The sequence below is a fragment of the Pinus tabuliformis genome, chromosome 5_2 (genome assembly GCF_031772625.1).
Source record: "Pinus tabuliformis cultivar Carrire ecotype Pingquan chromosome 5_2, CPIR1, whole genome shotgun sequence".
NCBI lineage: Eukaryota > Viridiplantae > Streptophyta > Pinopsida > Pinales > Pinaceae > Pinus > Pinus tabuliformis.
The window spans coordinates 314,109,494-314,132,537 of NC_142306.1; positions in this window are offsets into that span (position 1 = coordinate 314,109,494).

A 23,044-nucleotide genomic window follows, 5' to 3' on the forward strand; every position below is an offset into this window, starting at 1 on the left:
AAATATGGGCTCCCGAGAATCATAATAGTGGAACGGATTTTGTGGATCTGGATTATAAAGAGCTTGGAGATATTGATCATATGCCCCCCTCGCTGAAATGGAACCGAAAGAAGGTGGGGCACTAAGGCTAGGGTCAACAACCCCAGATATGGGTGTCGAAGGGCCACTATTTGAAGGACCTGTGGAAGGTCCAGCAACAGTGGTCACAATTGAAGATGTAGTGATGGCACTAACAACGGGGGCTGAGGAAGCCACATAAACAGTTGGAATAGTCAAGACGAACGTGACAGTTACATTGTGAATCTAGGGAGTAAAAGGTCCCAAAGTTAGAGTGGCAGTGCGAGACCACATGGAACTCGTAAGGGGAGACCTAGAACCCATGATATCAGCTAGATCATTATAGTGTAGAGGCAACGTGATACCAAGAGAGGTGACACGGAAGGGTGAGGTTTCCGTAGGTATAGGGATTTCACCACTTGCCATAAAGGACTCTTCACTTGTGACGAGGTTCATCTCATCCATGTCAGAAGAAGACATTGGGACCGAAACAATGGAGGAGTAAGGGGAAAGTCTTCTTTGGAAGGCTCCCAAATGGGATTCCAATGAATATCATAAGACTCATCTTCTAGGGCGTGAGAGTTAAGCAGTTGGATACTCGGAATAATAGGAAGAGTATCACTAGCAACCGGTACCTCAAGAGCGATAGAAGATGGAGATCCTTGGTCACTTGGAACAGGAGATGGGATCGGTGATTCCACCAGGATGATTTCACTCAAAAACCCTAGGGAAAACTAACCAAGGAAAAACAACCATACGCAAACTAAAACGCAACAAGATCTAATAGGGTAAGTGTGAACATAGCTGAATAAATTTTAAGACACAGGAACAGAACTTGACCTTTTCATATTTAAAGAGTCAAGAAAAGGACAAAAAGATGACTCTAGTCACCTTCGAATATTTAATGAGCCCGAAAGGACAAGTGCTCAGATGGACCTTTTCTTTTAAGGAGTCCGAAAAGGAACGAAAGTGACTACTCTAGAGAAACTAGGCAAAAGGTTTACCAAACATCTCGTAAAACTGCATATACACCTTGGCAATCATATGAAAACCAAGGAATTTCCGCACTACAGTCAATCTTCCCAAATGCTGTGTTCGGTGCATTACGGTTTGCAAGGCAACAAACACGGCTTCCTAAGGATATAGGATGATAACCTAGTGGGGTCTCCCAACATATACTCGACGGTACTGGGAGCACAATTCCGTACTAGACCGCTATTGAGTCACAGAAGGAGGAATCACCCAACCTTAAGTGAAAACAATAGTGACTAGGTTTAACGATGTCAGAGCACGTCTCTAGCCTAGACCTCTAAATAATGTGCGTTATGTTCCAATGCGTTGTTAAGTTCATTCAGTTCATTTTAGAGTTGATATTGAATTATGTTTCAGTTTTCAGGCCTTACTGTATGTATACAAAAACCTAGGATGCAACTAGAATGAGTAAAGCATCTTTTACTTCAATGAACACCTACCTATAGGAGGGTAGAGAGATCATTCCCAAACCAAGATAAGCTAAGAGACACAATGCATAAACACATCAACCCTACAGTGCATGGATACTATTGATGATAGATTTTATTATTTGCTTTCCAATATGCAAACTTGAAATGCAAATATGCTTTCACTTTCGTATACTAAATGAATGCAATCTTTTGATTTTGATTTTTTTTTTTAATTTAAAAGAAACAAACAGGCAAAGTGTGAAACTGGTCGATCCAAACAATTGTGATCTATGTTCGATAGTGAAAAGAAATCGAATCAATACCAAATATTGGTTCAATAATTGTCACTAAAAATCAACCAGAAAAAAACAAGCAATGGAGAAGCCTCAAACAAATCAACAAGAAGGTAGCAGATGAACCTTGGGAAAACAAGCCACCAAGTCAAGTAATTCAAGAGTTTTAAAGAACAAACTAGGTCACAAAGACAAAAATGCAAGATCCATTCAATAAAACCAAAGAGAGAGTACCTTAACCATAAGCAATCAAAAACAAGCTAATGGGCAAGAGAAAGATAACAGGGGATCAACAAGACTGGTGAATTCAGGAGGTAGAATTGAAAAAAAAAACTCTATAGGAATCGTTGCAGGCATAACACCAACAACTAGGGACGATCAGCCACTAGCTATAGCAATAGAGCGACGTCATCGCAAGAGTACATGTCTCTTCCACAACGGGCCGATTTCAAGAGTCGTCGTGACTGTACGATAGGATTCAGCGACGCATAGAATTTTACAACAGAGACAAGGCAACGTCGACACGACTGTTAAACTTTTTTTAGTGATGATCTTAAAAACAATGAAAGATGAACAAGAAACTCCCAAACAAAAACCAATCAATCCTACAGATAATAGAGGGATTTCCCAGATTGACCCAGGTAACCCAAAAGACTGATAGTTTACCCCAAAATTCAAGAGACACCAAATCAAAACCAAAACAAGAGCAAACAAGAGAAGAAACATGCAAAGGACTCCCCAGCAGAGTCACCAACTTATGATGCAGGAAAGTGTTCCCTCTACAGATAGAGGCAACCCCTCTAGCCCTATAGTGGGTCTAGTCACAGCAAGGACAAAACAACAATTAATTCCCTTAAATAGTCATCGTTGGAGGCCTACCTCAAACCGGCGGTTGATGAAGTTCTGTTGCGCTGCTCCAGCTTCTGTTTCCTTCTCCTTAACAAGCAATCAACCTGAAACACCACAAAGAAACAACAAAGCACGTAATCGAGAAACAACAATGATCTATTTACTCATAAAGTCAAGAAGTCATGAGCTATCAAGTAAATTACATACAAGACATAGGAAATCATCATTGATTGTATTAATAATAAACAAGAGCAAAGCTTACAACCAAGTCTTGACATTTCAAGCCTTCTCGGAGGGTCCAGCTAGTGTGTTTCTTCAAGCATACACTCTCAAGGATGGGTCTCCTAGACAACAATATATCTCTCTCTCTCATTCACAAGATTTAACATAAATTTAAGGGCACTCCACAACTCCTTGCAAACTATGTAGCAATCCCACACTTGTCACACTCACACCAAAACTATCTATCAAACTCAATAGCAGTAGCAGCACTGTACAACCAAAAGAACTAGTAGATGATAGCAATGATGAGTGATTTTATAGGAGTCTCCATGAAATGAAGGAGAGGGAGCTTATCCTCAGGGCAAGCAGCACAAAAGACAGAACTACCATGCCAAAGGGAGAATGGTGACCCAACCTGACCCAACAACCAAGTGTAGAGACATCTAGAAGGCTGACTGTTGGAACGAATTTGCCCAATCTGGATCGTCGCTGGTCGTAAACTAAGCTTTAGCGCCGACATCGCTAGGAAGCAGTGTATGCAGATAGACCCATCACTAAAGATAGCCAATAACCTCATGTTGGGGCTTGAAATCCGACCGTCATTGGAAACAGGTGTACTCCAACGACGGGGTCATGACAGGACTGTTTATGACAGGGGTTTGTTGCGTGTATTAAACGTATTCGTGCGATGAGGTAGAAAACTTAGGAAAAGAGGGTCAATTGGCAACATAAGAGAGCATTTGTTTAATATGAGCATGTTTTACTGGACACATGACATAGTGGGGTGAAGGCAGTGACATATTACTGTGTAACACTCCCTCTTCGTCTAGTTCTATTTCTTCAACATAGGTCGAAGGTTCCTCTTCCTCATCTTTGCTTTCAATAGTAACAACTTTGCCCTTTTCTTCCATTGTGAGCTTGCTAAATCGCAAATTCCACGACGACATCCTTATTGGTCCTGGTACCTGGGGTTCCTTCTTGGTCCGCAGTGTCCTAGGTGATTTAGGGATTTTGGCTGCCTATGGTGTAGGATTCTGTCTAACGTCCTTGGTGGTGGTTATCAACCTAAGTAATGACTCTCACAATTCCTTCAGCAATTCCTGAAACCACGGGCTTTCTTTCATCAGTTTTTCATTCATCGTGCTAATCTCGGTTTAAACCCAGGGCGTCCTACTCTTTGTTTTGTGATACTTCACTTGTTTTTTATATACTATTTCGAATTCAAATTCGGCCTTTTTCCCTACTCGTGGATCATTAATGTGATTTTGGCGGTTACTGCTATGTCTTAATTTCCCGTCGCCCACTCCTCAGTGTCTTAAATGGGACACCTTATCATGAATAGTAATTGCAACAGTCTCCTTCCATCCACCCCATGCAGCAGCACAACCCTTGGTATGCGGGTGTGTTCTATGCTTTTCACTGGCCCTGTGCACCACGACCGAATCGCACAACCTTCCTGTAGATTTTTTTATAGTCCCATGCCCTCTTTCAACTACGTGGAGTGCCGAGACTGGGTCTCCTACAGATAGTCAGGCAATCACACCCTTCGTGTGAGCCTTCCCTTTCCTAGCTAGCCCAGGCTGCGAGCACCCTTCGCATACCTTCGAATCAGATAGCGCATTGTGGTTCGTGCTCCCTTGTTCAGTAGGGTGCAGTTGCAACCATGATAGCAAGGTCACGGCTTGTCTCAAGCTACTATGCCGAATGGCTTCCTGCAACCTCCAGATCCCTTCGTCCAGGTCTTTTCGTTCAGGTTGAACTGCAGGGGCAGTGGTCAGGGAAGTTCTCTTTACTTCCCATCCAACCGTGGATAGAGTTCCCTTGGCACACCCTACTTTGTTTACAGTCTTATCGGCCCAGTGAACCCTTGTTACACGTAGATTTAGTTGGGTCGATGGTTGTGCAACATACAACCGTGCCTACCGTTATAGATGGGTGGCCACCCTACTCCGTCATGGCTGCCTTGGTTGCGTTCGCCATGCACGTCCTCCAATCCGTATCCAAAACCGTCATCTACCTCTGCGCTCATTCCACCTCAGCTTCCTTTGTGCACACCACCCTGGTGTGATTACCGCAAGCAGTGCTTCTTCTGTCACCCCCTTCGGCTTTGGCCTTATGATTGAAGTTCCGCAAAGATTGACAAAATCCTCCTCCTTTGTTGCGCCATTGTCTACTGGCTATTGCCATACCTCGGTTGTCATGTGTCGTAGTGATCTAATCATCATGTTACAGTTGAGTGTTGTGACTTCATGCAATCAGTTCTGCCATCGTTTGATCTCCTCGTCTGAATCTGAGGTGCAGGAACTATCACGCTCCCATGAGATTCTCCCGTCCGCTGTGGGATTCACCCAATCCTGGTCTTGCACTGTTATCTGGTAGATGTGATCCAGTTCATCGTCACTGTCCTCATCGCACACCAGTTCGGTGTAGCACGCTCCTTCAGTTGGGTCCAGTGGAACTATTAACCAGAGTGATTTTTTTCGAATTTAATTTTCCGTCTTTTCAAGTTGATGACCCATTCATGTCCGTGGCCCAATCGATTCCTAGAAATGTAAGGTATGGATTACTGTCATCAACAATTTCTATTACCTCGAAGTCAGTCTGCATACTTACACCTTAAATGTCTACTGTCACCCCTCGCAGTCGTCCCATCGGTAAGATATTTTGTTGGTTGGCCATCCACAGCTGAATAGGAGACCACTATAGTGCGGGACTACCCATGCATTCCCACATTTTCTTAGGCAACACATTTTCATCCTACCCTAAATCCAGAATGGCCTGGTCCATATCGTACTTGTTGATTTGTACCGTCATTCACATCTCTCGCCCAGTGCACAGAGCATGTTTTCCCAGTTTCTGGACTACGCGCGGCTCCCCTAACCCTGTGCACTTAGTGATCAGCTCTTGCAGTCCTTTAACGACTCTATTGTCGTGCAACAACTTCATACATGTCTCTAAAAAGGTGGTAAGCATAGAGGGATCCATTCCCGACTCAATTGGATCCCTTCTACCTGGAGTAGAGACTTCTGTGAAGCTCTTCTGAGCTTCCTTAGACATCTTCTTCACCTGTTCCATCTCAAAGTCAGGTTCCCTTGTAGGGGCATCACGACCCTTCCCATCTTCTCCAGGCTGTTTCCACGCATCTCCCCCTGTAGTTGCACCGCTCCTTAGTACCATGTTTACACTGGGGTCCTCTTCACGCGGTTCCAACTTCATCATTTGGACATTTTGAGTTGGAGTGGGTTGCAATACCCCCTTTTCGCACATCTAGGCAATTAGCGTTGGACAATCTACCATTTCATGGTCAAACTGCTCATAGTATGGACAATATATTCTCGCAAAGTTAGTACAGTCATGAGGATAATGCCCCGACCCACGACAATTATAACAGATCAGTTGTCCATGGCCCCGTCTAGGCCCCATTCCTCTTCTTCGTCTGCATCCTTGGAATCCCCAGCAGGGCCCTGCGTCTGGGTCAAAACCCCGCGCCTCAATCTACATTCGATAGGTTGGGGTCCTTTCCATCATTAGCTTGTAGCTTTGACAAGTTCGCTCATCGTGACCCACTGACCTACAAAAGTTGCAATACATTTGTTGTGGAGTCTAGGTATACTTCCGCAACAGGTGGCAGTTGTCTGTTGCGTGCTTTCATCCTACTTGACAAATCGTGCACCATAGGGTAGGTGCCGCACTTGGCCCTGCTTGTACCTCCAACCTTAATGGCATCGGCCCCCCTCCCACCAGATAGTTCGCGAATATGGGGCAATGGTCTTTGTCATGACCTTGACCTTTGCATTTGATGCATCCTACTTTTGTACGCGCCTCCGGTCGGGGTGCCCTTTCTTGCTTCAAACTTTGCATTTCTAAGCACAGGTTTTGTAGCTACGCGTGGATTTGTTGAACTCCCAACCCCGGATCTTATATTGGAGTTTCATGTAACCTCATCACTTTCTCCAATGCTTCAGCTTGGGTTGAGATCTTTTGTTGTGATAGCGTCGTCCTCAGATGTGGTGTCAACAATGCCACAAACCATGCACAGTGTTGCGTGTCCGTCAGCGTCATGTTAGCCTCGCAGATTGTACTTTTCAATCTCTGATCCAAATCCCACAAGGTTTCACCAGGCATCTTCACAATCTCCTTGAACTTGATGATCGACTGTGTTTCCGATTTTGGTCAGCTACATTTTTTGTTCAGCACACCTTGAATCGCCGCTATTCCCGCATTTAGGTGATTGCTAGAGTAATTTATATACCACATCAATGCGCGGTCCTGAAGCACGCTAACCAGAGAATTCGTTTTTATTTTCTCATCTGTTACACCTTGAGCTTCCCATACAACCTTTACCACGAAATAGAACTGATTTGGATCCTCATTTCCTACACCCCTAAGTACTAGCAACTTGATCGTACCTACCATCCCAACCCTCAGTGGTGGCAGCGGTGGGGTAGGTGAAGATGGGTTAGATGTAGGTGAAGTAGGTGATGGCGTAGATGGCGGTGGTATTAGTGGAATGTGTTGCTTTATCAATTGGACTACGCCTCTTGGAGAGAACCCTGCAAGCTCCTCCTCGCTTTCTCGTGAGAGTGAAATTAAAGGACTGTTTTCTAATCCTTTGGTCCCTCAGTAGCCTCTTTCGCTCCTCGTTACCCCAGACATCAATGGATGCGCATAACCCATTTTTCACATAACAACATTTTAATCCAAGTATTCAATGATTTGATGTACTTACCCCGCGGTCCTTAGAGAAAGTGCCTTTCTGCCTCGCTTTAACTCAGTTGTTTCTATCGCGAACTCGGTTATAAACCCTCCTATTATTCGATCCAACCAGTGATCTACTGCCTGTGCGATTTTATCTTCAGATGCTTCCATCCTACACACCAACTCTGGCATCCACATGATGGGCTGATCCATTCAGCACCTTCCCTGACTGTCAGCTAGCATCGTAATCCACTCATACAACTCTGTTAAGAAAGACACGAAGAAGATCTCATGGATTTCTGTGTATATGTAGTGATCTAGCCATCTTTCCTCAGATATCCATGGATTTCTATTTTCCTGTACCATGAACTCATGAAGCTTCTGATCCAACCAATCTTCAAGCTCTTTCTTTGTAGGGTTCCAGCGTTCCGACATCAGACATCCCTTAGGCAGATCCCAGTCCCGGCAACGGAACCATTTGTTGGATTATTGGGCCCTTAACCAAGTTCGAAAGAGTTATTAGCCAAATAAATCAAGCAGCTACCGACACTTTCGACAACAGCCCACGGAGCGTGAACTGAGGTCTCACCTGAGGTAGTAGGGGAGGGTACTAGAACAAGGTTTCCGCACCCTTGGGATGTCTTGATGTGGTCTGGAGGGGTCACGAACCATTCTATGGCCTCGCGCCACTCTGTACTACTATGCGTAGATCCATGCAAGTGTACTTTCTTATTATGGAAATTGTTACAAATCTAATCTTTTGGTTACAGTCTTTAAAAAAAATTAACAATAAATCCCAGTGCACACAACCATAATTATTTAAAGATATAAACTCATATAACATATACATAAACCAGAATACAATAGATCTGCGATATTTTAGAAAACAACTTATCTTTATTATTATCTTTCATCAATACAACCAGATCCGCCCTGTGCACTCAGCTGTAAGGGTCCGCGCACACAGCTGCGGACTCTACCAGGCCTCTTTGCACATAGCTACAGAGCCTCTATCTACCCACTAACACCTTTGACTCGAACTTATAGACGCAGAACAACAATTGCTTTCACTAATCCATACACATCAGATCTAGTCAAAAGCTTCCAAAAAAAACTGACTTCTAGCCATAGAGCCTTGTTGTATTTATACATTCCCATGGTCCACAGACCATGGGTAGGCTGATGCACTTCCTATTATTTTACATTATTCTCGAGCGGATAACCCCTTGACTTGACTCATTACAATTCGCGCTTTGTGCACTTCGCGGAATATTTACGATAATTTTTTCCAAAATTGTGGACTTTGAGTCCCAAAACCGTTACGCAGGGCCTCCGCTACACAACAATAATTTAATTTTCAAAACTGATTTGTATATGATACTTCAGCTTATTGAACTAGTGTGTATACGCAACTGTACTTAATGCAACCAGTGTATATGCAGAGATATTTTGATTTACCCAAATTATCATGCATTGAACTTTAACCAGTATATCAGGAATTCATTAGACAATGCAGTAAAAACAGAATAAAGCATCTCACATAACTAACACACATGAACACCAATATATAAGGTGGAAACCCAATGTGGGTGAAAACCACCTATTGCAATCGTCTTTGTCTTCATAAGAGAATTTTGTTTACAATTTTGTACTAGTTCAGTCTTATACTAGTGCGCAGGCTTCTACCTGCAGAAGACTACAACCTTCTCTCATTCTCCAACTTCTACTGGAAGGGAGCTACAACCCCTAGCTCTTGTACTAGCTGATATGTTTACTAGTACGTAGGTATCGGCCTACAGAAGGCTACAACCTTCTCTTTTCTTTCAGGGACCACGTTTCATAAATTTTCAGACTAGATCCATCAATAACATCAATCAATCATAAAATATATCTACATCAACCAATCTCCTTTTGAATCAACCACAACTGAATCTATCAATCACTCCATCAATCTGATCATTCAGAATGTTGTTACCAAAATACAGTAACCAGAACCCAAGCCAGAACCCAGAACACTACAATAGTAAACAGAAGCAACTAAAACATATTTTATAAGGTATATGCTACTTGCATGTGTTGAACCTACATGCATACACACTTTCCTCAAGGCGAACCAACGTACAGATCTAAAATCAAATTTATGATGTATACACTACTTTGATATGCAAAACCAGCATGTATACACTCTTTTTCTAAACTGAACCTATGTACAGATCTGTAAATGATGATTTAAACATTACAACTATTCCAGACTTCAGTCATACCCATATCATCATATTTACAAACTATAACATGTGCCAGTTATCCAGATAAATGATCAAACCACATAAAGATAATTCACTTCAAGCCTTGAGATCCTGATACATCATTATATCTTATCCTTCATCAACCGCTAAGGTTCATCCTTGGTTCAGATCAAGCACAACAACTTAAGCCAATAACCTGCATATTAGATCTCACACTTCATCAGATATTCGATACTTTCACACTCTGGCCTAATGATCTTCTCCTCCTTTTATAGTCTTAGGCCTTTCTCAATACCATGGACCAAAACCTCTTAGGACCAAATATCTGGGGTCAATACCTCGGACCTGATACCTTGGACCAATACCATGGATCAAAATACCATGGACGAAATACTTTGGACCAAAAATTTAGTTTTCCAAGGTATACATGCTTTTCCTTCTGTGAAAGTGCATGTGTATGTATACACGGCTTGTATATAGTGAACCTGCGTGTATACACAGCTTGGTCAATGGTGAACCTGTGTATACCTCTTTTTCTTCATTCTATGAAGACTGATATGTAATTCTTTGTTGTTTACCTGCTATACTTTCATCTGAGTGTGTTTCCTTCTGAACTGATTCCTTGAAGTTGCCCTGCATTTTATCACATCTGTCACATCTGATATCTCTTCTGTAGATTCATCTAGTTACCATATATAGGTGAGTTGTTCTACTACAATTGGGTTGCCATCAAGTACAACACATACATCATAATGCCAACACATAGTGCTAAAAGGATGGGACTTGGAAGATGTTTATTTGATTACACGATGTTGAAAAAAAATCATGCTCAAGAATAGGTACCCCCTACCCAAGATAGTTGAGTTGTTGGATCAATTGCAACAAACAAAATACTTCAGAAAGCTCGACATAAAGTCTAGATATCACTACCTTCGAGTTAAAAAGGAATATATCTGGACAATTGGCTTCAAAACTAGGAAAGGTTTATATGAGTGGTTGACGTATGCAATGCACCAACTACATTTATGAGGTTAATGAATGATATATTGTTCCCTTTTATAGATTCATTTCTTATTATCTATTTGCATGATATATTGGCACACAGTGCTACCTAGGAGGAGCACATATCATATTTGATGAAGGAGATAGAGACATTATATAAGCACCAATGTATAGAAAATCTCAAGTAGTGTGAGTTTGCACGAAAATATTTAATGTATTTAGGTATGTGATAGGTGGAGGAGAGATGAATATAGATCCTGCCAAGATGTTGGCCATCATGGAATGGTCTATGTCTACTAATGTTTCTAAGGCTACAAGTTTCATTAGGGAAACACAATACTTAAGGAAATTCATAGCTTCATTTTCAAAAGTACCAGCACCACTCCATGACATAAAATAAAATGGCAAGATTTTCCCATGGGGGAAGACTTAGCAGAGGACCTTTTAGGAGCGAAAAAGTAAGATTAGTTAAGCACAAGTTCATCATTACTGAACTTGCAGCAATCCTTTAAAGTGGATACGTATGCGAGTGAGTATGTTATGGAATCAGTATTCATGTAGGGAGGAAGGACTATATGCTATAATTAGAAGTATTTCATGGGTAAGTTCTTAACTACCCGACCTATGACAAGGAGTTTTATTCCCTAGTGAAAGTTATGAAAAAGTGGAAGAACTATCTAATGGGGAAGGAGACAATAATCCTCATATATTACCATCCACTGCAATACTTGCAAGCCTAGATTAAGCTACAATAGACCAAGCATTACAAGTGGATGGGGTTTTTGCAGTAGTTTCATTTAGAGATCAAGTATAAGAAGCAAAGAATGAACAAGTTGTATGACATGATTTCAAGGCCACTCACATCAAAGATCATAGATTTGGGAACTTTGATGCACATGGCACCATTCACCCATGATGCATATAAAGAAGCATATTTGAAGGATGAGGAATTCAGGGTGTTTCAATAGTTGTAGAGCCAGAGTCATGTGCACAATGGTGACAACACCATTGACTACCATCTCCAGGATAAGTTACTCTACAGGATGGATAATTTATGTGTTCCTAAAGGTGAGTGATTGTAGCTAATTATAAAGGCTCACACCTCAAATGTTGTAAGGCACTTTGTTGTAGGGAAGACAGTGGCCAAATTTTATAGGTATCTGTATTGGCCCAAGATGTAATGAACAAGTATCTAGGTTCATAAGATGACATGTGCTTTATTGTGTCATCAAGCCTAGTAAAAGGAAATAGGGTCTATGTCATCCCTTACCTATACCCTCTCATCCTAGGGAGATAATTTCTTTGGACTTTGTGGTAGGCTTACAAACAACCAAGAAGGGACATGACTACCTATTCATGGTAGTTGGCAGGTTCATCAAGATGTGTGTTTTGATTCCCTCTAAAAATTCCATTAGCGTGTAAGAAACATAAAACTTGTTCTTTGGACAAGTCTTGGTGCACTTTGGGATACCAAGGAGCATCATTTCATATAAGGGCTTGAGATTTATTACTGTATTTTGGACTATATTATGGGATAAAATGGACACAAAATTGAAGAGTTATACAAAAGTCACAAGAAAAATATAAATCCATCACGATTAGCACAAAATAGAGAAGTTGTTCAAGGTGGGAGATAGAGTATGGTTATAGTTGAACAAGGAGAGGCTACATGGTCTTGGTAAGAAAATATTAGGAAAATCCATATATAGGTACAAAATCCATATATAGGTACAGAAGACACTACAAAAGTCACAAGAAAAATATAAATTCATTCACGATTAGCACAAAATAGAGAAGTTGTTCAAGGTGGGAGATAGAGTATGGTTATAGTTGAACAAGGAGAGGCTACATGGTCTTGGTAAGAAAATAAAAGCTCTATGATATTGTCCCTTTGAGATAATGGAAAATCCATATATAGGTACAGGAGACACTACAAAAGTCACAAGAAAAATATAAATCCATGCACGATTAGCACAAAATAGAGAAGTTGTTCAAGGTGGGAGATAGAGTATGGTTATAGTTGAACAAGGAGAGGCTACATGGTCTTGGTAAGAAAATCAAAGCTCTATGATATTATCCCTTTGAGATAATGGAAAAGGTGGTAGATAAAACCTATAGACTCATCCTACCCCCGTACATGCACATTTACTCAGTTTTGAATGTATAGAAATGGATCTTTATGAGCCTTCCATGTTAGATCGAGATGAGGAACAAATCCTAACTTCTCTAGAGGATTTGGCACCAGATCCTCAAGCAGAGTTGAAAAAAGTAATAGTTTTGTAGAAGAGGACCAAAACTACAAGATAGGGGAATCATGAGCTTTGAAAAATTGGGTTGAAAGGCCATGTTATAGGCAAGGTTAAATGGTACACTTGAGAGGAGGTGGAACAAAAAATTCTTCACCTCATTTAGTAGAATATTTTTGGTACCAAAAGCCTACCAAAATGGAAAGGTGTGATTTATATTGGATAATTATACTTTTTTTATCCATATTAATTCTTCTAGAGTGGAAGGAATCAACTCACATGACCATTTTCACCGACAAAACCCAATTTGAAAATTGGGGTCTAAAACCTTCGGGGAGAATTTTGAGGCATCAAATGACATTTTTTGGGGCTAAAACTTTTACACTCGGTGAAAACCTCTTTTTCCTATTCTACACACAAGAACCTGAATGGTGTAAAAATTTCCTCAATCGAAGTCTCTGTGCAAAATTTATGCTACTCAAAAGTTATCCTTCCTTTTTGTCAACCATAATTCTAGAGGATGAAACCTAAACCTCATTACTAATGGAAAAGGGGCTAGCCACATGATCACAATAAAGGATATTCTAGAAGATTCCATACTGCAACTCTAGGTGAGAGTTGAAAGAGTCAAACCTAACCACTAGTAAGCTATTGGGCTATGCTATAACTGGGCCATTAGGAGGAAAATATGCCCCATTTTTTTCAAGGGCATTTGGTTGCACAGATGAGGATAGTAGCCGAGAGGGACAAGGAGAGAGCATGCAGAGAGGATTTGTGTACTATAGCAACCCATGATCCACAAGCCTTAATTCTTTGTACTTGCATCCATTTTCTATTTAGAGAAAGAGAGCAAAGTGACCTCACCTTCCATCTAGGTTTTCTCATGAAAAGGTTTCCTAGGACAGATATATTGTGTCGAATGTGATTTGAGAGTTTTTATTTCATTGTTCTCTATTTTCTACATAAATTTTAATTTTTATGTATAGACAACAAACAATCATTTATAGATCCTAAAATCTAAAGACAAATAAACCCTCATAGTGGTGATTTCATATTTTTAAGTATAATTTATCATATATGTTTTTTTAAACAAGAATGAGTACTTGGATTTTATTGAAAATATACCCCTAGAAGTGGCAAATACATAATGAAGTACATCGCTTTTGCCTCAAAAGATTCTAAAAAAGATAAAAACCAACCTCCTAATAATAGTAAGGGGGGGAAATTCCAAAACTAAATCTTCAGGTTATTATTCTTACTATTTCATGGGAGGGGTAAATTATATAAATTGTTTTCACAGTAAAATGAATAAAAAAAACATGTCTATAAATTTCTAGGAGACAACACATCGTTGGACCCACAAGAGGGATCAGGACCATGGTTCTTTCTACTATGGTATTTCTATCTTCTTGTTATTGGTGGAGAAGAATGTTACTTTTTAATCACTTGTGAATAGGAATGGGAAGAGGAGGAGGGTTTGCGCTACTTCTTGGTCCCCTTATATTCTTCTTCATCTTTTGATGTTGAAGGAACCTTTGGAAAAAACTTTCCCATCGTATAATTTTCCTTTGTAGAATATTAGTCGAGGCCTTCTTCATTTTTTTAATTGGGAGGATCTAGCACTGGCTAATCCACTTGGACCTCAATATTTTAATATTTTGCCTCAGAGACATTTAGGACTTCAAAACTATTGTTAGAAATAGGTTGATGGGGAGATTCATCCTTACATGTTTGTTTCTTCTTATTTCCATGCTTCCTTCATTTCTTTTTCACTAGATGGAATACTTTCTTATTTTCTTCTTTCTCCTCTTTAAGAGGATGCAATGGGTTTGGATAACTTTGAGAGACTGGAGCTTTTGGATAGATTTTTGTGAAGTGTCCATACTTATGACACATATTACACTTAAATGGAACATGCTCGTAGTCCAAAGAATAGAGGTGAAACCAACCATTAAAATTTAGTTGAATCACCTCAGGAAGGCCTTTTGAGAAATCTACTTCCTGAAAAATTCATTCATACAAGATATTGTTCCCATGAGACTTCTCACTGGTGATAAATCGACCTAGTTTATCTCCTATATCCTTAAGAATTCCATGACCCTAACAAATAAGAGGCATATAAGGAAATATGATCCACACATGTGTAGAGGATATTTCCATCATGGGGTTAAATTCTAGAGATCAATGACTTAGAAACAAACCTCTATAACCAATGAAATAAGGACCCAATTATAGATCTGATCTCTATATTTTTGGTTTTCAAAAATAAATGTGTAATATCTATCTCCACAGTAGAAAATGTCTGACGGTTCATGATTTTCCCATTTAATAGAAACATAATATTTAATGGCTACATATTATGGCCACAAGTTAGTAAAATTTCCTAATAACCCTTTTTCTTTTAGCGTTGCAACATTATGCTTCACTGGTGAAGAAAACCCCAAAACCAAAGAAAGGATTGATTCTTCCTTATTCATGAATTTTTTTAGAGAACTCATGGTGTATGCGTTGAACTGAAAAATAAATATCTTACCCTACAACAATAATCTAACAAAACACATATCACACTTTGAAGCAGTGAAATTCCCCATAAACCCACAAGAAGCTAAGCGGTTCATAAAATCAAAGGAAGTAATGACATCTTCAAGGTGAGAATGTAGGCATTATTAACAAGGTTAGTAAACATTTTTTGTTATACAGAAAATGACCTCCTCATCAGCTCAGAGGAGAAGAACACTTCTAACTGGAAGAAAACCTAACTTATGGGCCTATTTTCCAAGGTAACACACCCCACACAGAGACAGACAACATGCTAATGCAGTCCACAACCTAGAAAGGCACGTTAACCTAGGAATATACATTGTGTTTTTCCTAAAGGGCTGCATTACTAGATTTTCATGAGCTTCCAAATGTTCAAATGTGAGTTGACTAACTAACACTCCATCTTTCACTGAATGTCAACTCCAAAAATCCGCAAACATCTACCTCATACTTGTCAAAGGAAATTACTAATCCTAAAAGAACCAAGCAAAGGAGGAAAGAGAAATAAAGCAAATGCAACATATAGCTTTTTCCCAAATGAAACGTATGGAGAAATTGGCAAGGATTGAGCCTCCTATCGCCTATAAATTGGAGGATAGGCCACAATAATTGGGATCAAAATTTGTGTGTTGTTATGCTATCAAGAAGTTCATTGTGAGAGAGAGAGAAGAGATAGGAGCTAAGGGAAGACTTGATTCAACAATCATGGTTGTAATCATTCCTCTCACTTCTAATAATATAGATCTACTCTTCTTATGTCTACATGATGATATTGATGCCTTCTTTCTGTATATGTTGGTTCAATGGCAAGACTGATGTTTATTATTGATGGATGCTAACTCTATATGTTGTTATATGTTGATGTTTTCTATTGTTAAATTACTATATGTTGTGAAGATCAATTTTTGTCTTTCTTATGTTTAGGTACTAATCTAAGAGATGATCGAGGAAGCTTTCTCTGTCACACTAAAAACTCCAGTGGATTTGTACAAAAGGCTAACAATTAATCCTTATTTTTTGCTTTGTCAAGTCCTAGATTAACATGATATGATTGCCTGTATCTCTAAACAGTTGCAGGTCACTTCATTCCATCTTCCTTAGGCCCTGGGAGACCTAAGAGGGTTTTCTTGTCCACCAACACTTGTGCATTATTTCCTAAAACATAATTGGTGACTCCCCTATGGATGCTCTTAGTTCCTGGCTTTGATCTCCTAGTTCCTAGATCTCTATCTCTCTCCATGTCTTTATGTGCCCCTTGATTTGAATTATAATCACCTTGTACGCTTCTAGACCAATTATGTTGTTCACATCTTCTACTCAAACCCTAATTAGACCCTTTTCTCATCCCAATTCTCTATAACACACCCTTCTAGTGTTGTTCAGATCATTATAACACATCTCTACTTCCTAGACAAAGTGTTAGCCCTGCTACTAACACTCTGTTTTCCTTGTTGGGTCGCATTATCAACCCAAAATCTTGACGTCCACCTAGTTATTTGGATTCTTGTTTTCGATAGGTTTCCTATGGTATGTTCTTGGGATCTGCAACTATGAGATTTGGCTGGTTGGTTGCTTACATGGTCATTTTTATTTTTGAAGAATAACTTAGTTGCATTTGATTTTTGAAAAAAGAAAAATGTTTAGCTTTCTTTTATTTTAGCTTGATCTATTATGTTATATTAGTTTAGTTGTAAGTGAATTTCATGTTTTCATTTCTTTGCATGTGTTTAGACTGCATTTAGATTTATGAATTCTGAAATGGTGTATAGTTACAATCTCCCTTTAAGAACTCTTATTCATTGAATGGAAATCTAAGAGCATTTCTCTTGCATGGTTTGAATAAAAGTCTCACTAAAGTCCATGTGTAAACAACCACTCCAGAGCCATTAATAAAGTTCACATAAAATCAATTTCTTAATAAAAGTAATCAAGAACTCTCTTTTTAGCATACACACAGATCAGTTTAAGATAAAATCTTGGGATAGGTTGTGGTGAGTAAACTACCCAAGATTTTGAAACTGAGGCTAGTGTCATTAATGAGAGTAAAATCCTATATCACGCTTATCATCTAGTACTTCTCCACTTACAATGGAGTTAAGTGCTAGAAAACATCCGAGTGTGAGAAAAGTAGCCCGCCTTCAATTGAATTTTTGTGGGTATTTTGTGTACTAGAGATCCCCTCGCGGATATCGAAGATGATTCGGGGACTCATGTGTCCTACCCACATAGTGTACTGTTCCCGACCATGACACCTGTTGGGCCTCAAATATGCCTAATTTTCCACTATATATTACCACCATTGATAACCTAAATTCATATATCTTTACACTCATTCCATACCATAATTCCTTAACTTGTCGTCAAATCACATTTTGCATCTTGTGGTTGATTATGATCAATTTTCTTAGATTTTCAATGGTTAGGGATGATTTTTCCATGATTTACCAATGACATTTTTTCTAAGTTAATTTTCCAGAGGTTTCCATTGCCAAAATTCCTCATAGGTCAATTAAACTAGTTGGTGCAAGTAGATTACAAAAATATCCAATTTGGGGCTTCGACATTTCGACATGCTTCCGAGGAAAACCAAGGAAGGTTATTTTCAAAAATGATGTTATAAAAGCTTCCCATGAGTTGGATTGCACCTAGGTTGAGCATGTGGGTCTCTAAAAGCAAATAAACAAATCTATTAAAAATTTGCTCAGTTTCCAAACTGCCACGTTTAACCTCGATTTGCGTACAGCTGGAGGTGAATCTGGAAAATATGAGAAAATGGTTTTGTTACCAATATAACAAATTATCTATTTCCAAAATGGTTTCTCCAGATTTGAATTGGTCTAAAAGTTATATGAGGGTCTTTGAGGCAGTTTTATAAAAAAATGATTGTTTTTCCAGAGTTCTAGAATCTTGCAAAAAGACCCAGACAACCAACTTTGGGAATGTTTTTTGAGGAGTTGAATTTGAATGAAACAAATGAAAGAGAGGTTGTTGTCCAAAATATATCAAATTAGGCTCCCTCCAAACATTTTTCCAAAATTCTCCATGCTTAGGAAGATATATCTTTGAGGTCCACTTGTTAAAAATGGGCAATTTTCCAGAGTTGGGGGAAATGAATAATTCGCCTTGTAAATCTTATAAATGGCTTAGCCATGGCCTGTATTAATTTCTTTTTGGTGGGGGAAGAAGGAGGATAGATGAGGATAGATCAAAAGGACTGAAAGAAGGTATCGATATGAATTTATGTTTTGAATTTTAATACAACTCCAATTCTGTACTTAAATGTTGTAAGTGATTTTGTTTCTTGAGTTTTAAGTGATTTGAGTTAACCTAGGCTTTCTCCAAGAGTGGAAAGGATCCACCACCTCTGAAAACAAGTTTTATAGTTACTAGATCATAGAATTAGTTTGTTTTATTAATTTACAACAACATTTTGTGAGATTTCTTAGGTTTTTTTTTGTACGTAAACTTTCCTGATCGATATAACTTGATCAAGGTCATGCTGAGCGATGATTTAATATATCACTATTTATTTTGAGAATCTTACTATACATAAACATTTATGAACTCTTCTTGATTCAAAATCACAGTTGAAGCATTGAAATTATTTTAAACCTATACTCCGTATACCTCATGAATTTGATGGCATTACATGAATGCTCCAATTCTGTGTTCCTCAGTTGACTATGAAATATAATGAAAACAAGGTTGTGTTAACATTAAGAATTGTGTGAATTACTCTCTTTGAAGTTTCGTGTGAGCAATAGTTTCAATTTCGTGAGTTTCGTTAAATAGCGTCAATCCTTTGAGTTCTATTGTCTGCAAGGGTCTCGATTTCTTTGAAGTTTCGTTATGAATGATAGCTTTGATTTTTTCTTAATTTTATCATGAACAATAGGTTAGATCTCCTATGAGTTTTATCATAAACACTAGTTAGATTCCTTTGAGGTTTGATTGTGAACAATAGTTTTAATTATGAACAGAGGTTTTGATTTATCTGAGTTTTGTCACTAGCTTGATTAGAATAGTAAATTTGATGAATTCTTTGACAATAGAGTTTCAATTTCCTTACACGTCATTTGTTTTGATCGCTCTAAGTTTTATAATTCAATTTCTTTGAGATAGCGTTAGTTTAGAAGCCTTTGCATTTGAATGTATTTTGTTGATTTAGCCAAAGTAGATCAGAAACTCTGGAAACTTAATTGGTGACTCCCCTGGGGACGCTCTTAGTTCCTAGCTTCGATCTCCTAGTTCCTAGATCTCTATCTCTCTGCATGTCTTTATGTGCCTCTCGATTTGAATTATATTCATGTTGTACACTTCTAGACCAATTATTTTGTTCACATCTTCTACTCATACCCTAATTAGACCCTTTTTCATCCCAATCCTCTATAACGCACCCTTCTAGTGTTGTTTAGATCATTATAACACATCTCTACTTCCTGGACAAAGTGTTAGCCCTAATACTAACTATTACACAAAAATATCGTCACCATGACTATTTGCAGTCAGTATGGGTCTATCATCACTTGTGTTGTCCTCCTAAGCAAGTCTCAGACCTCAGCTCTTCAAGTCAAGCTTTGAAAATGAGAGAAAGACATTGAAAATCAACAAAGCTCTGGTTCCGCACTTTCTCTCACTGTTGCCTGCGGTCCCGCACCCCCTGTTCACATTACCTGTGGACTGCCCGCTCTGTCCCTAAGGGAGTGGGTGCAGACCCCTGTGAAAGTCAAAAAGGCGCAAGTTTATACTAAAAAACTCACTTTGGGTTAATTCTAGATGATTCTAGAAGGAATTTTGACGTGGATTGTTCGCTCTTAGGTGGTTCATGCATCCCAAAAGAGAAGGAGCTAATCCCTTGATGAGAGAAGCTATCCCTTTGAAGGAGGGCTTTATCCCTTTGAATGAGGACCTAGTAACTTCCCTCCATTGCACTATAAATTAAGGCATTGGGTTGGTTGCTAGAGAGGTTAGAAGCTGAACATTTTTGAGGGTAAATGCTGGTGGAATTGAGACTTCCTAGTTAAGCTTGAGAGGAGAGATCACATACCTTTTGGCTTCATTGGGAAGAGAGTGAAACTTGTCAAAGTAGAGGAGACTTCTTGTTGGACCTTGGGAGGAGCTTGTACAACATCAAGGCACAGGTTGTAAAGTTCTTCCTTGATTTGAATTAATACAATCAGATTCATTTTTCTCAACAAATTGTCTTATGTCATTTGTTTCATGAATTCCTTGATCATCATGATAAGTATGCTTTATGATATTGGCTTTTCAGGTGCTATTTAATTTGTTTGCTTGTTTGTGTTTGCAGATTCGCTACAAGGGAGCTCATTTGGATCAAAGGAGCGAGGCTTCCACAAACTTGCATTGGACCCAAGGTAGGCCTAAAACACTTGTTTGCCTTTGTTTATATATTGCATATTTAGAGAAATATAGTTTTTGATTGGCTTGCTTGTCACTAGATATCGTTAGATTCTAGGAAGGTCAATCTTGTCCACAAGATCGACTCATTCCGTGTGACAAAATGGCGACCATACTGGGGACTTGATTTCTTGATTTGCTTTACTTTGACCTGAGAAACTGTGTTTTTGTTTCTGTTTTTGGCTTGTTGTGTGTGGAATTGGGTAGATTTAGTAGATCTAGGATTATTTTTTGTTTTTCATAACTTTGGGAGAGGACCGCACCCTCGGCTTGCAACACAGTGCGGACCTGTCCACACTTTTTCTTTTCACACAGAGCGGTACCGCACCTGTCAAAATTTTGGAAAACCTAAGATTTTCTCTTGTAGTCAGCTTAGTTTTTATTTAGATGTTGTTATCCCCTGCCCAGACCTGCATATGACTTGTTAAGAACTTTTCTTAGGTTAATTCCATTGGTGTTAGGGTTTTAGGTGAAATTCCTAGAAGTTTTGGTTGCCGAGCTTGGTTTTCATTTTGGTCTTGTAGTAGCTCAGAGCTTAGAAGCTGTAGAAGCCTCAGATCACCTTGGTTTTTACTGGCCTTCTTATGAGTCTGACCATTTGCAAAATCTACCTTTGTTGAGGAATCCACCTTGTGTTTTCTCTTTGCGAAACTTCGAAAAGGCTTGTGTTAAAAGTTTGGATTTCATTTTTAGAAAAGAAAACAAAAATTGGTTGTTTTTTGACTGATTTGTGATTCTGGACAAATTAGTCCTTAGTTTGCTTATAGCTAAGTAAAACATCCTTGAAAAAGACATCTTGTAAGCTTTGACTTCAAATAGTTTTTTATAGTTGATAGATCTCGAGATAAGTTATTTCCATAGTTTTGAGTGTTTTATAAAAAATAAAAAATCTCTTTTGAAAAAATTTTGTTTTTGTAGTATTTGAGTGTTTGAAAGAAAAGGGAAATTTTTGTGAAAATAACTAGTTGTCTCGTTTTGAGTGCATTGGAAAAGACAAAAATCTCTTCTTTTAATTTTTTGGTTAAGAAAGATTTGTGTTTACAAGCATTTGCATTCTCAAACTCTTTCCTAGCTAGAATTTCATTGAAGGGAAAAGATTGCTTAATCATTTTAAGTGCATTTTTTAGTGATTTCGAGTCGAGTCTTCACACCACGAGTTTCATCTCCGCACCTCTTGACTTAAACAAAAACCAATAAAAATAACGCTTAAAGTAAAATCTATCTAGTAATATTTTTATTTCTAGGGCTCTATTACACCAACATAGCTTAGGCTAGTGTCTTGGAGTAGGGAGTAATTAACTCTCCAAGACAGTAAAACAAACAAGTAGCTGTATCTTGCAGTAGGAGAAAAATCCAATTGTTGCATCTATGCTCTGGGAAAGCTCCTCTTAAAGGAGAAGCATGAGATCGTGTCCTAACCAGTGTGGGAATCAATCCTTCCTCATTGGGAACGACGCTAGATATTCACGTATTAAAAAAGGTAAACCTTGGATTAACCATTGTTGAGGAGCCTAGGGTCACTTGTTGGTAAACCTTGGATTATGTCAAGGAGCCTTCAAGGGGATTGAGCTTGTTACTCTGCCCCTGCGTGTGTATCGGATAGTAGAATATTCCCCCAGGTATATTTGTTTCTGTTGGTAACCATAGTGACCATATTCTATAGGATTCTTCCTAAAGTGACGGTGGTGGGAAGATCCCACTGTACCTGGAGCAGACGTCGGCTAGACTCACTTGGATTTTCTAGGGGGTTCTCTTCACTCGAGACGGTTTAGTGGAGGAACTTGTGCCAGTCTATTCATTAAGTAGGTTGCTGGGGTAACTGTTCCAACCTCCATTTCTGTATTGAACTCTACGACGTTGGATTTCATCACCAACTAGTGTTTTCAGTACGGAAAGTTACCGTTTGTGTGTGGTTTAATCTCCTAGATTCTTTAGGCGTGTGATTCAAATTTATTTGGTTCTTTAGAGGCTTTAGGTGGTTTTCATTGAAATTTTACTTTGTTTGCGTGTGAAGTAGTTAAAATATTTAA